This window comes from Equus przewalskii, chromosome 26, assembly GCF_037783145.1.
Source record: "Equus przewalskii isolate Varuska chromosome 26, EquPr2, whole genome shotgun sequence".
NCBI lineage: Eukaryota > Metazoa > Chordata > Mammalia > Perissodactyla > Equidae > Equus > Equus przewalskii.
The window spans coordinates 3179529-3187673 of record NC_091856.1 but is presented as its reverse complement, the minus strand read 5'-3'; the positions used below and the strand labels follow the sequence as shown (position 1 = coordinate 3187673).

The window sequence follows — 8145 nt, the reverse complement described above, 5'->3', positions numbered from 1 at the left end:
ACGAATTTTTATCCTGACTCACAAATCTCTTCCCACCTCTCTCATCTCTTCAACCTAGAGTTCCCTCATCATTACCTAGAGCCTTATTTATTCAGTTCTCCCGTCTACACTGCTATCTTTTCAACCACTGCCACCTCCACATTCTCAATCAAGAGACTGACTTTGATAATCTGATATCAGTCAACAACTTCCCAGAAGGTCACAGGCCTGAGGAAATAGGGGTTTCCCTGATAAGACATCATCTTATTTCCTTTGTATAAGAATGTGCTGTCACTCAAGAGAGCAAAGAAGAGAACAAAGAAAATGCAATTAATTAACAAACATATATTAAAACATTCGTTCTCATTGGTAATAAAAAAATACAAATGAAATTAAGGTTCCATTTTTTTCTTATAAAATTAGCAAAAATTAATTTTTATTAACAATATCCAATGCTGATAAGAGTATTATGAAATTGAGGGTACTCTATATTGCACTGTCTCTTGAGAGACCAATTTGACAATATGTATCAAGGCATAAAAATGTCCACACTATTGACCCAGCAATTCATCTTCTGAAATAGTCCACTAATGATAAAAGCCTAAAAGAAGAAGAGAAAAAGCTTTATGTATGAAGATGTTCACAGTCATTTGGAAGCAGCATAAATAATGCACAAGAACATGGATAAGTAAATTAGGGCACATACATAAAATGAAGTATTCTGTAGGCATAAAAGAAGTGTGACTCAATAGAAATGGAAAAAGCAATTCACTGAAAAAATGATCAGCCATCCTCCTGATTAAATACTAAATGCAATTAAACCAATAGACAGATATCATCTTTCACCCTTCACATTGGCAAAGATTAAAAATTGTGTTAACATGCTCTTGGCAAAACGTGCACATGCTCATTTGCTGGCCGTGGGAGTGTAAATATTGTAACCTCTTCTTGTGTGAGTGTGTAAACCATCCAAACATATACAAAAATATGGGCAGTAACATAATAAACATCCATGTATCTATTACCCAAGTTTTGAAATATTAACATTTATGAGACTTCTTTGAAAAGCAATTTGTCAAGATCTCAATCAAGATGGCGGCATAGGTAGACTCTGAACTCACCTCCTCCCACAAAGACAACCAGGTTACAACTATTCTTGGAAAAATTACCCTGGAGAAAAAATTGAAAACTGGATAAAAATAACCTCCACAAAAAGGGACAGTCACAACTGAGGCAGAAGAGGCAGAAATTTCTCCAGGAGAGAAAGCAAGGCACCTTCACAAGTGGCAGAGCTTCACAGCTGGCCTGGCAGTAGCCACGCTAAGGCCCACGGCCTTCCCTGGAGAAGTGGAGACCTTAGTGGGGGCGTGTTAGTGCTATAAGCATCCTTCAGACTCAGCACAACTGAGACGAGTGTCCTACTATCTGGCTTCATGGGCTATTAACAACAACGGGGGAATATCCCTAGAAAAGCTATCTGACAAGCCAGAAAAAAACCAGCTCTTAAAGGACCCACGCACAAATTCACCCCCGTCTCAGAGAGCAATCTAAAATTGCCAGACAGAAGGCTGACAGTCCTTTGGTGAAAACAGACTCACCTGGTAGGCTCTGGGTACATCTTGGTGAGAGGTAAGACCTCTCTGGAGACGGAGACATTGGTAGCAGCCATTGTAGTGACCTAGTACAGGCATGCTGACACAGACGCTGGCAGATGCCATTGAAGCTCTTCCCTGGCCTGTTAGCCCAGGGGTTTGCCACACCCACTAGAGCACAGATTTAATCCAGTTCAGCCAGGGCAGGCAGCTCGCCCTAGGAACCAGCCACACCCAACAGTAAGCCTCAGGCCACTTGTTGGCCTACATAAACTGGGTACCTTGATCCTCTACAGGCAGGTGAGTGTGTCTGCCTCTATGGGGCAGGGCCTGTGTGAAGACCAGGTAAACTGTGGGGGCTGTTGGTGGGAGGAGGGGGGCTCTGCAGTGGGGTGACTGGGTACACTCCAGGCGGTCGGAAAGCATTCATGGATCAGGGTTGTGTTGAGGGTGTGAGTGGACCTGTGTGGGGTGGGGCTTATCAGTGGCAGAAGACCATCCTTCACAAACAGACACAAAGAGGATCAGCCCCACCTTACAAAGGCTGAAACAATTGGGTGCTCCTGTGCCTAGGGCCAGCCCTACTCAGCTGCAATCCTATGAGAGCTGACAACAGCCCTGCAGGCCTGAGGCCTACAGCAGCTATAAGCCCCTGAGCCTAGAAATCAGCTACACTGGGTACCTACTCAATTAACAGGAAAACTGCAACAGGAGTGTGCTTCTAGACCTTGTAGGCAGTGGTACTGGGGCTCCCCAAACCTGATTTACAAACAGCCGGCCAAAGAGGGAAAGACTAGATTCCCTGGGTACCTGCAGTAAGAGCAACCCTACCACAGCAGAAGGACAAAACTGGCCCACACAGGGGTCACTCCTGGATCATTAGGACTGGTGATAAGAGGGAAGCAGACTGCTGGGCCTCTAAAGGTATCTCTTACATAAGGCAACTTCTCCAAGATCAGGAGACATAGCTGACTCACCTAATCCATAGATATAAGCACAGAGAAAGAGGCATAATGAGGAGGCAAAGGAATATGTTCCAAGCAAGGGAACAGGACAAAAACCCAGAAAAACAACTAAATGAAACAGAAATAAGCAATCTACCTGACAAAGAGTTCAAACAAAAACTCATAAGGACGCCCACTGAGAGGAGAAAACTGGATGAACACAGTGAGATCGTCAACAAAGAATTGGAAAATATAAAAAAGAACCAATCAGAAATGAAGACTACAATATTGGAAATGAAAAATTCACTAGAGGGACTCAATAGCACAGTAGATAATACAGAAGAACAGATCAGTGAGCTGGATGAAAAACTAGAGGAAATCACCCAAGCTGAACAGATAAAAGAAAAAAGAATTAGAATAAGAACAGTCTAAGGGAACTCTGGGACAATATCAAGCACGCTAACATTCGTATTATATATGTCCCAGAAGGAAAAGAGAGAGACAAAGGGGCAGAGAATCTATATGAAGAAATAATAGCTGAAAACTTTCCTAACCTAAGGGAGGAAACAGACATCCAAATACAGGAAGCACAGAGAGCACCAAACAAGACGAACACCAAGAGGCCCAACCAAGACACATTAATATTAAAATGTCCAAAATTAAAGATAAAGAGAGAATCCTAAAAGCATCAAGAGAAAGGAAACAAGCGACATACAAAGGAAAGTCCATAAGGCTAACAGCAGACTTCACAACCCAAACCCTACAGGCTAGAAGAGAGTGGCACGACTTATTTAAAGTGCTGAAAGGAAAAAACCTACAGCCAAGAATACTCTATCCATCAAGGTTATCATTCAGAATGGAAGGAGAGAGAAAGAGCTTCCCAGACAAGCAAAAATTAAAGGAGTTTATCACCAAGAAACCAGTTCTACAAGAAATGCTGAAGGGACTTATTTAAGTTGGAAAGAGAAGACCGCAAATAGGGATAACAAAATTATCACAAAAAAAACCAAAAAGGCAGTAAAATCACTGGTAAAGGCAAAAATATAGTAAAGGTTGCAGCTCACCCACCTATGAAGATAATATGAAGGTTAAAACACAAAAGTACTAAAATTACCTATTTCAATGATAAGAGGGTAATGGATAGACACACACAAAACAAGAGATTAGATATTATTTCAAAAATATAAAATGTGGGAGGAGGGGAGTAAAAGAGTAGAGCTTTTAGAAAGAGGTCAAGCTAAAGAGACTATCAGCTCAATATAGATTGCTATACATGTACAATATTATATAGGAACCTCATGGTAATCACAAACCAGAAACCTATAAGAAGTAAACAAATAAGTAAGAGGAAAGAAGTCAAACATATTACTAAAGAAAACCATCAAACCACAAGGGAGGAGAGCAAGAGAAGAAGAAAGGAAGAGAGGAGAACTACTAAAACACCCAGAAAAAGAAGCAACAAAATGACAATAAATGCATATTTATCAATAGCTACTTTAAATGTCAGTGGACTAACTACTCCAATCAAAAGGCATAGGGTAGCCAATTGGATAAAAAAAAAAACAAGACCCATATATATGCTGCATACAAGAGACACACTTCAGACCTAAAGACATTCACTAACTGAAAGTGAAAGGATGGGAAAAGATACTCCATGTAAACAGCAAAGAAAAGAAAGTGGGGGTAGTAATACTTATATCAGACAAAATAGACTTTAAAACAAAAAGTGTAACAAGAGACAAAGAAGGGCACTACATAATGATAAAGGGAACAATCCAATAAGAGGATATAACACTTGTAAATATCTGTGCACCCAACATAGGAGCACCTAAATACAGAAAGCAATTATTAACAGACATAAAAGGAGAAATAGACAGTAACACAATAATAGTAGGGCACTTTAACACTCCACTAACACCGATGGATAGATCATCCAAACAGAAGATCAATAAGGAAACACTGGCCTTAAATGACACATTAGACCAGATGGACTTAGTAGATATATATAGAACATTCCATCCAAAAGTGGCAGAATACACATTCTTTTCAAATGCACATGGAACGTTCTCCAGGACTGATGACATATTGTGCCACAAAACAAGTCTCAATAACAAGAAGATTAAAATAATACCAAGCATCTTTTCCGACCAGAAAGGTATTAAACTAGAAATCAACTACAGGAAGAAAATCAGAAAAGCCACAAAAATGTTGAGAGCAAACAAAATGCTACTGAACAATGATGGGGTCAATGAAGAAATCAAAGGGGAAATTAAAAAATACCTGGAGACAAATGAAAATGAAAATATGGCGTGCCAAAATCTATGGGATACAGCAAAAGCAATTCTAAGAGGGAAGTTTATAGCAATTCAGGCTTACCTCAACAAACAAGAAAAATCCCAAATAAACAATCTAACAGTGCACCCAAAGGAAGTGGACAAAGAAAAACAAAGCCCCAAATCAGCAGAAGGAAATAATAAAAATCAGAGCAAAAATAAAAGAAATAGAGACTAAAAAAGCAATAGAAAAAGTTAATGAAACCAAGAGATGGTTCTTTGAAAAGATAAGCAAAATTGACAAAACTTCAGCTGGACTCATCAAAATAAAAAAAAGAGACATTGTTCAAATAAATAAAATCAGAAATGAAAGAGGAGAAACTGCAATGGATACCTCAGAAATACGAAAGATTATAAGAGAATACTATGAAAAGCTATATGCCAACAAATGGGATAATCTAGAAGAAACGGATAAATTCTTAGAATCATACAACCTTCCAAAACTGAATCAAGAAGAAGTAGAGAAGTTGAATAGACAAATCACCAGTAAGGAGATCGAAACAGTAATCAAACGCCTCCCAAAAAGCAAAAGTCCAGGACCAGACAGCTTCACTGGTGAATTCTACAAAACATTCAAAGAAGACTTAATAGCTATCCTTCCCAAACTCTTCCAAAAACTTGAAGAGGAGGGGAGGCTTCCTAACTCATTCTACGAAGCCAACATTACCCTGATACCAAAACCAGACACGGACAACAGAGAAAAAGATAATTACAGGCCAATATCACTGATGAACATTGATGCAAAAATCCTCAACAAAATACTAGCAAATTGAATACAATAACACATTAAAAAGATCATACATCATGATTAAATGGGTTTTATTCCAGGGATGCAGGGATGGTTCAACATCCACAAATCAATCAGTGTGATATACCACATTAAAAAAATGAAGAATAAAAATCACATGATCATCTCAATAGATACAGAGAAAGCATTTGACAAGATACAGCATCCATCTATGATAAAAACTCTAAATAAAATAGGTATAGAAGGAAAATACCTCAACATAATAAAGGCCATATATGACACCCATAGTTAATATCATTCTCAATAGAGAAAAACTGAAAGCTATCCCTCTAAGAGCAGGAGGCAGGCAAGGATGCCCACTGTCACCACTCTTATTTAACATAGTATTAGAAGTCCTCACCAGAGCAATCAGGCAAGAAAAAGAAATTAAAGGGATCCAAATTGGAAAAGAAGTGAAACTGTCATTACTTGCAGATGACATATTTTTATATATAGAAAACCTCAAAGAATCCATGAAAAAACTTTTAGAAATAATAAAGGAATACAGTCAAGTCACAGGATACAAAATCAACATCCAAAAATCAGTTGTGTTTCTATAACAATGAAGTAGCAGAAGGAGAAATGAAGAATACAATCCCATTTACAACTGCAACAAAAAGAATAAAATACCTGGGAACAAACTTAACTGAAGAGGTCAAAGATCTGTACACTAAAAACTATAAAACATTGTTGAAACAAATTGAAGAAGACACAAAGAAATGGAAAGATATTCTGGGCTCTTGGATTGGAAGAATTAACATGGTTAATATGTCTATACTTCTTAAAGCAATCTATAGATTCAATGCAATCCCTATCAAAGTTCCAACAACATTTTTCACAGAAATAGAACAAAGAGTCCTAAAATTTATATGGAACAACAAAAGTCCCTGACAACCCAAAGGAATCCTGAGGAAAAAGAACAAAGCTGGAGCTATCACCCTCTCTGATTTCAAAATATACTACAAAGCCATAGTAACCAAAATAGCATGGTACTGGCACAAAAACAGACACACAGATCAATGGAACAGAATCGAGAGCCCAGATATAAACCCACACATCTGTGGACAGCTAATTTTCGACAAGGGAGCCAAGAGCATACAACGGAGAAAGGAAAGTCTCTTCAATAAATGGTGTTGGGAAAACTGGACAGCCCCATGCAAAAGAATGAACGTAGACCATTACCTTACACCATGCGCAAAAATCAACTCAAAATGGATTAAAGACTTGAATGTAAGACCTGAAACCATGAAACTTCTAGAAGAAAACATAGGCAGTATGCTCTTTGACATCAGTCTTAGCAGCATATTTTCAAGTACCATGGCTGACTGGGCAAGGGAAACAAAAGAAAAAAATAAACAAATGGGACTACATCAAACTAAAAATCTTCTGCACAGCAAAGGAAACCATTAACAAAACAAAAAGACAACCCAACAATTGGGAGAAGATATTTGCAAACCATATATCAGATAAGAGGTTAATATTCAAAATATACAAAGAACTCGTACATCTCAATAACAAAGAAACCAACAACTCAATTAAAAAATAGGCAAAAGATCTGAACAGAGATTTCTCCAAAGAAGATTTCTCCAAAGAAGATATACAGGGCCAACAGGCACATGAAAAGATGTTCAACATCATTAACTATCAGGGAAACGCAAATCAAAACTACAATGAAGGGCCAGCCCAGTGGCCAAGTGGTTAAGTTTGTGTGCTCCACTGCGGCAGCCCAGGGTTTCACTGGTTCGAATCCTGGGCGCGGACATGGCACCACTCATCAGGCCACGCTGAGGCGGTGTCCCACATGCCACAACTAGAAGGAGCCACAACTAAAAATACACAACTATGTACCAGGAGGCTTTGGGAGAAAAAGGAAGAATAAAATCTTAAAAAAAAAAAAAAAAGGCTACAATGAGGTATCACCTCACTCTGGTCAAAATGGCTATAATTAATAAGACAGGAAACAAGTGTTGGAGAGGATGTGGAGAGAAGGGAACCCTCGTACACTGCTGGTGGGAGTGCAAACTGGGGCAGCCACTGTGGAAAGCACTATGTAGCTTCCTCAGAAAATTAAGAATAGATCTACCACATGATCCAGCTATTCCACTCCTGGGTATTTTTCCAAAGAACTTGAAAACACAAAGGCATAAAGATACATGCACCCCTATGTTCACTGCAGCATTATACACAATAGCCAAGACTTGGAAGCAACCTAGGGACGAATGGATAAAGAAGATGTGGTATTTATACACAATGGAATAGTACTCAGCCATAAGGAACGATGAAATCTGGCCATTTGTGACCACATGGATGGACCTTGAGGGCATTATGCTGAGTGAAATAGGTCAGAGAGAGAAAGTCAAATACCGTGTGATCTCACTCATTTGTAGAAGATAAAAATAACAACATAACACATAGCAACAGAGATTGGATTGGTGATTACCAGAGGGGAAGGAAGGAGGGAGGAGGGCAAAAGGGGTGATCAGGCTCATGTGTGTGGTGATGGACTATAA

At 38.9% G+C, this 8145-nt stretch overlaps 1 long non-coding RNA gene across 1 annotated transcript; it reads right to left on the bottom strand.

Moving 5' to 3' along the window:
- Positions 1 to 371: 371 nt before the first annotated feature.
- Positions 372 to 1741, bottom strand: LOC139079590 (uncharacterized). The gene is made up of 2 exons (XR_011533333.1): positions 1578 to 1741; positions 372 to 580 (listed from the first exon to the last, which is right to left on the bottom strand). It is a non-coding gene; the product is annotated as an uncharacterized lncRNA (long non-coding RNA).
- Positions 1742 to 8145: the final 6404 nt, after the last annotated feature.